This window comes from Sinocyclocheilus grahami, unplaced genomic scaffold, assembly GCF_001515645.1.
Source record: "Sinocyclocheilus grahami isolate Dianchi unplaced genomic scaffold, SAMN03320097.WGS_v1.1 scaffold50.1, whole genome shotgun sequence".
NCBI lineage: Eukaryota > Metazoa > Chordata > Actinopteri > Cypriniformes > Cyprinidae > Sinocyclocheilus > Sinocyclocheilus grahami.
The window spans coordinates 1,299,926-1,313,634 of NW_015505229.1; positions in this window are offsets into that span (position 1 = coordinate 1,299,926).

The window sequence follows — 13,709 nt, forward strand, 5'->3', positions numbered from 1 at the left end:
AAATTATAATATAATATAATATAATATGTTTTTCTTTTTAATTGTATTGTTTTTATATTACAAAAATATGTATTTATTTATTTATTTATTTACCCTTTGAAGAAATAACAAAAGATAAATAAACATTTTAGAAAAAAATAATGATTTATTATGAGATTATTATGAATTTACCCCTCCCCAGTTACAAATAATATTAGGTAAAATAAAAATAATAAATAAATGAAACAAATTATAATATAATATAATAATCAGTTTTTAATGTATCTTTATTTTTTATTTTCATTTAATTGTATTACTCATATATTACATAAAAATATTTTTGTATTTATTTATTTGTATTTATTTTTAAAACCTTTGTCTAAAATTTAAATGTTAAAAAACATTAAAAAATGAAAAATAAATAAATAAAAATGAAGAGAAAAAATTTAATGTCATTTGTCATATAAATCCATAACTTTGGTGAAAAGATTTCATCCTGGTTAACAGCAGCTGCATACAGAGCTCAGTGCATGCTGATGTATGTTTCTACACAACCGCACCCAGCACTTCCCTCTCCAGCTCTCCCTTGATGAAACAGCCAGCTGGGTGTTACATAACCGCTGCTTTCTGAGTTCACGTATGCACCTATTTTCCTGCTCCCGTGTGCAGTTTCTCTCCCTTTAATCATGTGCTGTAATGAACACAAATGCATGCAAATCAATGAGCTTCATGAAGCAAGATATTTACATAATTCAGCACTGTTAAACAATGCTCTATGTAACATGCATATAAAACAGTCAATCTGACATTATAATTGCAGGTACGAGGGTTCATTTTAATATTCAGTCATTAATCACAGTAAAGACCCAGGTCATTTCAAACATCTGGAGAACCAAATTAAGATGCTTGACTGGGATTTGCTTCTCAGGTGTGCCATGGTTTAATATACTGTGCTCACTTCAGATAGGCCTAAGTCCCAATTTGTATGTATGCGTGTGTGTGTGTGTGTGTGTGTAGAGGTCAAAGATCACCACCCATGGTGGTTTGTATGTAAGATCACATAAATGGTTAAAATAGCTTTGAAACTTTGAAAGATCTATATTGGGCGTCATGCATCAAAGGGTTAAATCTAATACCTTACAATGAAAGCAATGAAATTAACTACATACACGTGCATTTTCAAATCTACAATATCCTCCATTTTTAATCTTGTGGTAGCCACACATTCGATAACACGCTTTTAATACTATCACGCACACACACAGACAGATTGGGAGGGATAAATACAATCTGAGAGGTCCATTAAGCTGAAGAGGAGACGCGCGTCTCACCCACGTCTATTTCTGAGCTCGGAGGTGCACATATTACTGTCACAAATTCCAAGTTATTGATTGATTCCCATGCTTTGCAATTCAGCAGCGCACACATAAAACATGCTGCGTGAAGGGTTATCAAGATCTCCAATAGCTGACAAGACTCCATTTGTGTTAACTGAAATGACTTGTGTTTATACGCTTTCACCACTACAGTGTTAACTCTAGATTAATTTTCAAAGTGTAGATGATGAGATTTAGTGCAGATAAGCAGGTGTGGGTCACCCACTGTATCGTGGATAACATCCTAGTGCTAATGGGAACCAGAGGTCTGTATTATCAAGACCCATTAGGAACACACTGAGTCTTATTGATTTCCATGACATGACGGGGGTCACAAATGTCCTTGTATCCATTAACCAAATGATACCCTTTGGAAGGCCTAAATTATCTTTAAATGGTAGGTGGACAAGAGCGAGTATAGATAACATGAGGTATTTTAACGTCTCTGATTACAGCTATATCATTTTAATTTAAAGGAATGACCAGTAGTCTCTGAATCAGCTGCGTTTGGACAGCAAAATTAGCATTGTGTTTGAAAATGCATGGGTTAAGAAATAAGTGAGCAAATTGGCCAGAAAAGCTTTAATGAAATAAAATGTCATCACTTTTTTAAATTGCAACTTGTATTAGATACAAGATTAAACAAGTTATTTCTGTCCCACCAATTAATAATGACTGTTTTCCAAATCCTCCGCCCTCTCCATCTCTCAGTGGCAAATTAGTTTGAATTGAGCTAATAAGAATTCTTATAAATTTGCCAAAATGTAAAATAGTTATGAATTGCCATGAGAGTGTATTATATAGTCTTAAGATATTAAACTATGATATGAGAACTTTCATAATGTGTCCTCTTTCTGAGTTAAGCGTGATATTTCATGAAAAATATTCTGATAATATAATTGGACAGGCTTTATGTTGTAAATTGGCAATTGATTGGATGTTGAAAAGTGGGCATCATGTACCAGAATGGAGTTAGACTGACTGCAAGTTTGCTAAAACATTGGCTAGTTCATGCAGCCTCAGTGATGTCACCAAAGTTTTGATTAATAAATGATGAAGACAAGCAACATGAAGCAGTAAATCATTTACAGTAAAACCAGGAATGCACATATTGACTTACAGTAAACATCTGAAAAATGACACACTCATAACACATGCTTAATATAAAACATGGCGGCTCAACCTCTTCAAATGGATTTGCATAGTTAAAACCACCCATGTACATAACATATCTTTGTCCGAATGCATAATTATTCAATTAAAAAGCAGCACAAAGGGAGTAAATCACAGAGGCTCAGGGTGAAAAGCCGACATGTCGATCTATTAGGGAGAACCCTGCTGTGAGCGGAGATCTAGTAAAATATTAAAGAGTCTGCAGACATTCATGCACTTGCTCAATTCAGCAACATTTTCTTCCATGGCTGACTATTAATATGTATATACAGTGGTGTGAAAAAGTGTTGGCCCCCTTCCTGAGTTCTTATTTTTTTGCATGTTTGTCACACTTTAATGTTTCAGATCATCAAACAAATTTAAATATTAGTAAAAGATAACACAAGTGAACAGAACATGCAGTTTTTAAATGAAGGTTTTTATTATTAAGAGAAAACAAAATCCAAAACTACATGGCCCTGTGTGAAAAAGTGTTTGCCCCCTAAACCTAATAACTGGTTGGGCCACCCTTAGCAGCAAGTCATGAACACTGACCTTAACTGAGGCAGGTGAGGCCTGAAGTTCTTTGGATGTTGTTTTAAAAACCTTCATTTAAAAGCTGCATGTTGTGTTCACTTGTGTTATCTTTGACTAATATTTAAATTTGTTTGATGATCTGAAACATTAAAGTGTGACAAACATGCAAAAAAATGAAGGAAGGGGGCCAACACTTTTTCACACCACTGTATATATGTTTTATTTATTTATAATTCTGTTTGTTATTCAAAGAAAGCTCCACATGGAAGCTGAGTATTTGTAATGCTTAGCAAGACGTATTAGCGCTTCATTGTGGTGTTGTTGACTGTGACACCTGTCATGCTCTTTAGAGAGAGAGAGAGAGAGAGAGAGAGAGTTGGAGGGCGAGATATTGTAGAGAAAAAAAGAATGCACATCAGGGAGGAGGAATTGGGCTTGGCAGATGGATAGTTGCTGATGGGATGGGAGAGGGGGTCTCCACTTTATAAATGACGGATGAGTTTGGTTATAAGTGGACTGGGATGAATATGCAAAACATACAATAGCTAACCCGAGCACTTCACTTCTGTATCTGTCTGTCTGTCTGTCTGTCTGTGTATCGTTCAGCCAGTCTGTCTGTCTGTCTGTCTATCGTTCAGCCAGTCTGTCTGTCTGTCTATCGTTCAGCCAGTCTGTCTGTCTGTCTATCTATCTATCATCTATCTATCGTCAGTCTGTCTGTCTATGTCTGTCTATCTATCTTTCGACCTGTCTGTCTGTCATTCGGCCAGTCTATCGTTCGGCCAGTCTGTCTGTCTGTCTATCTATCTATCGTTCGGCCAGTCTGTCTGTCTGTCTATCTGTCTATCTATCTATCTATCTATCTATCTATCTATCTATCTATCTATCTATCTATCTATCTATCTATCTATCTATCTATCTATCTATCTATCTATCTATCTATCTATCTATCTATCTATCTATCTATCTATCTATCTATCTATCTATCTATCTATCTATCTATCTATCTATCTATCTATCTATCTATCTATCTATCTATCTATCTATCTATCTATCTATCTATCTATCTATCTATCTATCTATCTATCTATCTATCTATCTATCTATCTATCTATCTATCTATCTATCTATCTATCTATCTATCTATCTATCTATCTATCTATCTATCTATCTATCTATCTATCTATCTATCTATCTATCTATCTATCTATCTATCTATCTATCTATCTATCTATCTATCTATCTATCTATCTATCTATCTATCTATCTATCTATCTATCTATCTATCTATCTATCTATCTATCTATCTATCTATCTATCTATCTATCTATCTATCTATCTATCTATCTATCTATCTATCTATCTATCTATCTATCTATCTATCTATCTATCTATCTATCTATCTATCTATCTATCTATCTATCTATCTATCTATCTATCTATCTATCTATCTATCTATCTATCTATCTATCTATCTATCTATCTATCTATCTATCTATCTATCTATCTATCTATCTATCTATCTATCTATCTATCTATCTATCTATCTATCTATCTATCTATCTATCTATCTATCTATCTATCTATCTATCTATCTATCTATCTATCTATCTATCTATCTATCTATCTATCTATCTATCTATCTATCTATCTATCTATCTATCTATCTATCTATCTATCTATCTATCTATCTATCTATCTATCTATCTATCTATCTATCTATCTATCTATCTATCTATCTATCTATCTATCTATCTATCTATCTATCTATCTATCTATCTATCTATCTATCTATCTATCTATCTATCTATCTATCTATCTATCTATCTATCTATCTATCTATCTATCTATCTATCTATCTATCTATCTATCTATCTATCTATCTATCTATCTATCTATCTGTCTGTCTGTCTGTCTGTCTGTCTGTCTATCTTTCGGCCAGTCTTATCTATCATCAGTCGGTCCTACATTCAGTTCATAAAAGAAAAAGACATCACTATTCTTACCGACTGTAGTGCTCTCTCCTGGCAAGGTGTGCGTGTGCCAAAGTGCTTCAGGGTTTGCCATATGGAAGTGCTGCATAGTCTGTACTTAAGAGCAATGAATTGCGTAGAGCCTGATGCAAAAACCTCCAACAACTCAGATGTGAATAAAGCAGATGCCGTAAACACTGTTGTTGGTTCACCTACACAAGACTTTCTGCTTGACCTGACTTGCAACGTATAGTGCAATTTAACACATTTAAACAGTTTGAGTCATTTGTGTTGACAAACATATGTGACTTTTTTAACAACATTCTGATTTGACATGCATTTATAGTGTTCCCAACTTCCCACATATTGTGTTGTGTTGAATCCTTGTGTTTTTTAATGTTTTTGAAAGAAGTCTCTTATGCTCACCAAAGCCTCATTTATTTGATCAAAAAGTGAAACAGTAAAAACTGTATTGTGAAATAATATTGCAATTTAAAAGAACTGATTTCTCTCGCCATATATTTTAATATTTAAAAATGTGATGGAATTTTAGAAGCTGAATTTTAGTGTATCACATCTTCCACAAATATGTCATGCAGCAAAATCTGTTTTCAAATAAGAAATGTTTCTTGAGCAGGAAAACAATATATTAGAAAGATTTCTGAAGGATCATGTGACACTGAAGACTGGAGTAATGGCTGATGATGTAGCTTGCCATCACAGGAATAAATAACAGAAATCAGTTAAATTACTTAGTGAAAGTTAGTAGTGTTGCCACACTCTAAAAAAATGCTGGGTTAAATATGGACAAAACCAGCGATTGGGTTGTTTTGACCCAGCAGTTGGGTTACTGCACATAAGGTTGGGTTAAACATTCAACTCAACTGTAGGTTGAAAAAACCCAATTGCTGGGTTTGTCCATATTTTACTCAGCGCTGGGTTGTATGTAACCCAGCATTTTTTAGAGTGCACTTTTAATTAGTTCTTCTCCAAAACTGGTGTCTGCATCAGAGAAGCTTATTAGCACAAAAAGAGAACAGAATAGAGCAATAGATCAGATTTGTCTGAATCATGCTCATATGGATAATCAACCATGTTCTTGCAGTATTTCTGCACCAACCTACTGCATAATATATTTGAAACCTGCTATGATGAATATAGTCATGCAGCATTTATATGATGCAGGGGAGAGACTTTCTGCCTAATATAATATGGAGCTCCAGCAAGTGCAGTGTGATTCGAATGCTTCCTCTATGTGTTCCTCCCCTGCACTGCCCTGTGGTCCACCCCTGTCATCAGGCCCGGGTGGTTTGACCTGCTGCTGGGCCGTCATTATAAAGAGTGGATGTGGATGTCCCGCACAGGAAAAGGAAAATCTCACTAATCCCACACCACATAATTCTGCTTGCAAGAGGATTAGGGTCAGCCGTTGGACACAGCCCATGACCAGATTTAAATCATACACCCTTGCCCACCCCTCATCTGCCATCACCATCTTCATCATCATCAAGTGGGACTCTCTGAGGTTGGAAAAACACACTATATATTGTCAGGTCAATCGAGTGATTGTGGTGTTTCTGAGCCAAAGCCTTGTCTATTTCTGCTTGGGTGGAAATTAACAGTTTCTCCATCTATGTGAGGAAGCCAGGAACATTGCAGGTTGAGATGCCTCTCGAGACATCTTTGGCAAGATGAGAGTTTTAAACAATCTTCACTTAAAATAAAGGACAAACACATTTATAAAATCAAACATCAGTTAAAAAAATGGTAGCACTTTAGAATAAGGTTCCGTTAGTTAACATGAACTATCTATGAAAAATACTTTTAAAGTATTTATTAATCTCAGACAGTTAATGTTAATTTCAACATTTACTAATACATTATTCAAATCAAAAGTTGTATCTGTTAATATTCTTTAATGGACCAGAGCTCACATTAATTAACAATGACAATTTGTTATTTTATTAGCTAATGTTAACAAAGATGAAAAAAATACTGTAACAAATGTGTTGCATATCGTTAGCTAATGATAAAAGGATATATTTCACCTTAAAAATGAAAATTATGTCATCATTTACTAACCCATAAGTTGTTTTAAACCGGTATTTATGTGTGAAAAAAATATTTTGAAGAATGTGGGTATAGGTCTAAAAAAAATTATAGGTCTAAAAAAAAAAAACTGAAAAAACCCCCCACTAAAATCAATCGTTTTAAACTGTATTGCGCCATTATAACATATAATAAAGGCCTGGTTTCACAGACAGGGCTTAGACTAAGCCAGGATTAGGCCATAGTTCAATTAGGACATTTAAGTAATTTTTCATAAACGTGCATCTTGAGACAAAACAAAGGCACTGATATATTTTATGAGCAGTCAGTGCAAGTTTCTTTCAGTTGATACAGCTCAGACTTACATTTTAGTCTGGGACTAGGTTTAAAGGTGCTGTATGTAAGTTTTTCACTCTACTAAAGCATAATACAGGGTGCGAACTACGGGGGAGCTAGGGGGAGCTTGATTTAAGTAATTTTTCATAAACGTGCATCTTGAGACAAAACAAAGGCACTGATATATTTTATGAGCAGTCAGTGCAAGTTTCTTTCAGTTGATACAGCTCAGACTTACATTTTAGTCTGGGACTAGGTTTAAAGGTGCTGTATGTAAGTTTTTCACTCTACTTAAACATAATACAGGGTGCGCACTACGGGGGAGCTAGGGGGAGCTCGGCTCCCCTTAATAAGACATGGGCTCCCCTGAAAACGTGATTTGTGAAATTTTGGGGGGTCTCAAATTTTTTTTACAATGTGTTATTTTGAAGTGCAATTTCAGTTTTGTGTAATGTGATCATCGTGGATTATTATGTGTAAAATTGCAAAAATATCATTCATTCATGCATTACGGTGATTTAAACCTAATTCACTTCAATAAAGACAACTATACATGCTATTCTTGTCATGAGCATCAAGCTGTTAGGGCGCTGCGGTGCAAATTCCACTCATGTTTAGTACATGTTAACGCAAAGATTCGTAGAAAAATTATAAACGCTGGACTCTTTTATCTGAAAAACAATGCTACAGTCAGTTATTCTCCTTTGAAAATGTGCGTTCCGGGCCGGAATTTTGGTCTCTGTTTTGGTTTGTGAAACCACCGCCCACTGCCAGTTTACCCAATTGTATTTCGGCACACCGGGTTGCCAGTTGGCGGAAAACACAGCATATTTCATTTCATTCATCGTCAAGTGCACTCGTTCCTGTTGGTGTGGTCAATCTGGCAACCTACGTGTGCTCAAGTCTGAAGAGGAGGGGCCGTGTGACAAAAACCCTCCAATATTTTGAATTTGGACTGCAATACCTAGTTCAATCACTCAGTGTCAATCCTACATACAGCACCTTTAAGCCTTGTCTGTGAAACCTGGGGATAGAGCATTAAAAATGGATATTCAATTTGAGATTTGAAAAAGATTACTTATTAAATTAGAGTTTTTAAAACTTTAGGTGAGTGTAAAAATAGGCGAAATGAGCATACACTATTAAATATCCAATTTGGACTGATAGCCTACAATAAGTAAAAAAAAAAAAATCGATAATATTGCCAGATAACTGATATGATACTGATATGATGCATCCTTAAATGTACTAACTGCTGTATAACATAAAAGCAAAATGCCATAATGACTCGATAAACACCTAATATCCATTCTAAGACCCAAAGCAAAGAATTTTTTTTCTTGCAGCACCACAGAATTATTACTTGGTGCAAACATTTAATTTTTGAGACAGCTACTTAGATGAAACACTGGCTCTGTATAGTGCAGAATCATTGAGCTTATATTTCCACACTGCTTAAGTACTCTTCTGGCTCGGAAACACCATTCCTTGTCCATAACTTAGGAATGATGGGCCAAGGACTGACTGAATGCAGTATATTCAGTCTACGGCACATAGTTTCCCTAGTGAATCAATAAACGTGAAACCTCAGATGCTGATTACAACTTCCATCAGCTCTGCCTTAGAAATCCAGTGTTTGGCTGCTGCTCAAACTTGAGTCCCACACTCTCCGAGTAAAAACTGGGATTTTTTATAGCTGGTATTTGGTAGCTCGAGTGCGGATGGACGTTTGGTAACCCTCATCAACAGATTAGTAGACAAGCCTTTACATTAATCAAACCAGGTCACCCGTCAGTGAGCTCTGGAGTAGATCATTGTTAAAGTCAAAACAGGACTAGGAAGAGACCCCCAGTCCCCCATTAGATATAAATCAGAATGAAACTAGCAGAGAGCGCTTTGTCGAGGGTCTCATTTGCTCTGGACAGTTCACCAATAAAATCTGGTGATATATTGCACGAGTGAGAACATGGTGCTGAGAGCAGTTAGCCATTACAATTTCTTGATAGAAATTCGTTATGAAGTTGAACACATTAAGTGGTGTAGATTAGAATGGGTCTTCGTCCATCAACAGATTAGTAGACAAGCCTTTACATTAATCAAACCAGGTCACCCGTCAGTGAGCTCTGGAGTAGATCATTGTTAAAGTCAAAACAGGACTAGGAAGAGACCCCCAGTCCCCCATTAGATATAAATCAGAATGAAACTAGCAGTGAGCGCTTTGTCGAGGGTCTCGTTTGCTCTGGACAGTTCACCAATAAAATCTGGTGATATATTGCACGAGTGAGAACATGGTGCTGAGAGCAGTTAGCCATTACAATTTCTTGATAGAACAATTCATTATGAAGTTGAACACATTAAGTGGTGTAGATTAGAATGGGTCTTCGTCTATATATATATATATATATATATATATATATATATATATATAATCATAGCATATCAAATGTTGCTCTCTATAATTCTGAACTGCTGGATTCACAGCCCGTCATCACTTTTCTGCCTACAATTATTTCCCAGAACTGTCTGACACATTTTTCTGATGTCTCTATGAAATCAGATTTGGTGTTTTGTGGCTTTTAGTCCATGTCTGTCAGCTTTGAGGTCATTTATGTGCTACTGTACACCTACAAGTTGGCAAAATGTACATTTAGCTCATATGCAAATTTGAAATTTACAGTGTTTACCTGTAATGTCTGAAAATAAAATGTGTTCAATAGATTGGGGTTGGTATGCTTTTTTTTACATTTTGTTTTTAAATATGCATTTATTTGATCAAAATACAGTAAAACAATAATGTTGTGAAATATGATTGCAATTTAAAAGAACTATTTTCTATTTTAATATATTTTTCTAATGTAATTTATTCCTGCGATGCAAAGCTGAATTTTCAGCATCATTACTCCAGTCTTCAGTGTCACATGAAACTTCAGAAATCATTCTAATATGCCGATTTGCTGCTCAAGAAATATTTCTTCCAATTATTAATGTTCAAAACAGTCGTGCTGCTTAATAATTTTGTGGAAACTGTGGGACATTTTGTTTTTCCAGATTCTTTGATGAACAAAAAGTACAAAAGAACAGCATTTTTTAAAAATAGAAACCTTGTTTAACATTGTAAAAGTCTTTATTGTCACTTTTGATCAATTTAATGCATCATTTCTGAGTACATTTTAAAAATATCTTGTTTACAGTGGCATATCCAAATTTTTATACAATAAAAGCTCCTGATTGAACATATCCCCTCTTCCTATAATACGACTTGTCGAAGACAAGCAAATCATAGTTTTGCTAAGCTGTCACCAAAACTGTTTTCTAAAGGCTATTTGCTAATTCAAAACAGATAGAAAAAAAAATTCTGTTTCAATTTGACAATACAGACGTTTGACTAACCATTTCATAAGGTGTGACTTACATAATATCTTTCTGTTGAAAAATACTTTATACTGCTATCAATATCACCAAGCCTGTTACCCTTTAAAAGCAGAATTGATTGAAAACACAAATAGTACCTGGCAACCCACAGAGAGGCCAGGTGCACCCGGTCTGCATGTGGGGGTGGATTATCTTTTCAAACAACTGAATAGAGGCAGGGCTGCTGAATAAACAAACCACAGAGGTGATGTCTCGGCCGCCTTTGCTCTCTTCAAGCAAGCACATAATTCTAGATGTCCAATTATCGTATACTTCAGTGTGCATTCAGCATTGTGAGATAAATTACTTGCGTTAATCCAGTGGAACAAAGTTTACCTCCAGCTTGCTTTGCTTAAAATCTGTTTCCATGAATGCTACTTATAGTCAAAACAACATCTCCATACACGCCCACATGACTTTTTTTCACAATACAGTCATTATGTTGACCATATGTCCAGTGCACTTTGTCTAAAACTCGGTTTTAGCATGGTTGCAGCTAATGGTTTCCGCTGTTTGTTCACCAGGGATTTAATCATCAGTCTTGGTAATTCTAGACATCAATTAGTGGGATTTAACCTGCTCAAGTCTGGTCAATTCTACTGATGAGAGATCTGACATTTAGCAAACTCTCAAGTCTTGTATCACTTCTGCATTTGGTGTCTCAGTTGGAGCCCCTTGCAGAAAGGTCAAGCTCATCTCTTTGAGCGATTGCCTGGCTGAGTGACTGTGACTCAGATTGGAAAGGTGTTGATGATGTATGAAACAGATCTGGACTTACCTGGTCCACGTCTGGACTGACTTGGGGGGTCACATACAACACACGGGCTCATCAATCAGACTTGAACAGGCTATATTTAGCTGCCTTCCAATGGCATTATACAATAAAACATCTGACACAAAGGCAAAAAAAAAATAATGTCAGTGCAATAAATTATAAAAATAAAGTAGTTTAGATAATCATACAGACATTATAAACCAAAGAGAGATTAATAATCAGAAATATTAATATTATCCTAATTTATAATTCTGTGAAACCCATATATTTCTTTAGAAATAAGGCCTGAGGGAAATTAAACTGAATTTTAAATTGATAAGATTTTAGTATAAAACAGATATTTATGTAATTTTAAAAAAGTGCACTTTACATTATATACATATTAAAAGTTTGAGAAAAAATGTATACTTTTATTCAGTAAAAGTAACTGCAAAGACATTTATAATGTTACAAAAGATTTTTTTATTTCAAACAAATACTGTTCTATTAAAATTTAGAAAAACAAAATGTATCACAGTTTTCACAAAAATATTAAGCAGCAGAACTGTTTTTAACATTCATAATAATAATGAACGTTTCTCGAGGAGCAAATCAGCATATTAGAATAGTTTCTGAAGGATCATGTGACACTGAAGACTCGTGTAATGGTGCTGAAAATTCAGCTTTGCATCACAGGAATAAATTATATTTAAAAATATATTAAAACAGGTATTTTAAATTATAATAATATTTCACAATATTACATTTTTTACTCTATTTTGATCAAATACATGCAGATTTGGTGAGCATAAAAGACTTTTAAAAAAATTCAAAAACATAAAAAGATAATTATCTTTATAAAACAAACACACATAGTTTGTATATAATCAAATGCACTCAAGAAATAACCCTTGTGCAACAATCTATTCCTGACGTCATGCCACAGGTGTGTCCAACCCATTAAAAAAGCACATTAACTAGGATGCCCAAAAATAAATTCTTTAACCAATATTATTTACAGTGGGGCAAAAAAGTATTTAGTCAGCCACCAATTGTGCAAGTTCTCCCACTTAAAAAGATGAGAGAGGCCTGTAATTTTCATCATAGGTATACCTCAACTATGAGAGACAAAATGAGAAAAAAAATCCAGAAAATCACATTGTAGGATTTTTAAAGAATTAATTGGTAAATTCCTCGGTAAAATAAGTATTTGGTCACCTACAAACAAGCAAGATTTCTGGCTCTCACAGACCTGTAACTTCTTATTTAAGAGGCTCCTCTGTCCTCCACACGTTACCTGTATTAATGGTATCTGTTTGAACTCGTTATCAGTATAAAAGACACCAGTCCACAACCTCAAACAGTCACACTCCAAACTCCACCATGGCCAAGACCAAAGAGCTGTCAAAGGACACCAGAAACAAAATTGTAGACCTGCACCAGGCTGGGAAGACTGAATCTGCAATAAGTAAGCAGCTTGGTGTGAAGAAATCAACTGTGGGAGCAATTATTAGAAAATGGAAGACACACAAGACCACTGATAATCTCCCTCGATATGGGGCTCCACGCAAGATCTCACCCCATGGGGTCAAAATGATCACAAGAACTGTGAGCAAAAATCCCAGAACCACACGGAGGGACCTAGTGAATGACCTGCAGAGAGCTGGGACCAAAGTAACAAAGGCTACCATCAGTAACACACTGCACCGCCAGGGACTCAAATCCTGCAGTGCCAGACGTGTCCCCCTGCTTAAGCCAGTACATGTCCAGGCCCGTCTGAAGTTTGCTAGAGAGCATTTGGATGATCCAGAAGAGGATTGGGAGAATGTCATATGGTCAGATGAAACCAAAATAGAACTTTTTGGTAAAAACTCAACTTGTCGTGTTTGGAGGAGAAAGAATGCTGAGTTGCATCCAAAGAACACCATACCTACTGTGCAGCATGGGGGTGGAAACATCATGCTTTGGGGCTGTTTTTCTGCAAAGGGACCAGGACGACTGATCCGTGTAAACGAACGAATGAATGGGGCCATGTATCGTGAGATTTTGAGTGAAAACCTCCTTCCATCAGCAAGGGCATTGAAGATGAAACGTGGCTGGGTCTTTCAGCATGACAATGATCCCAAACACACCGCCCGGGCA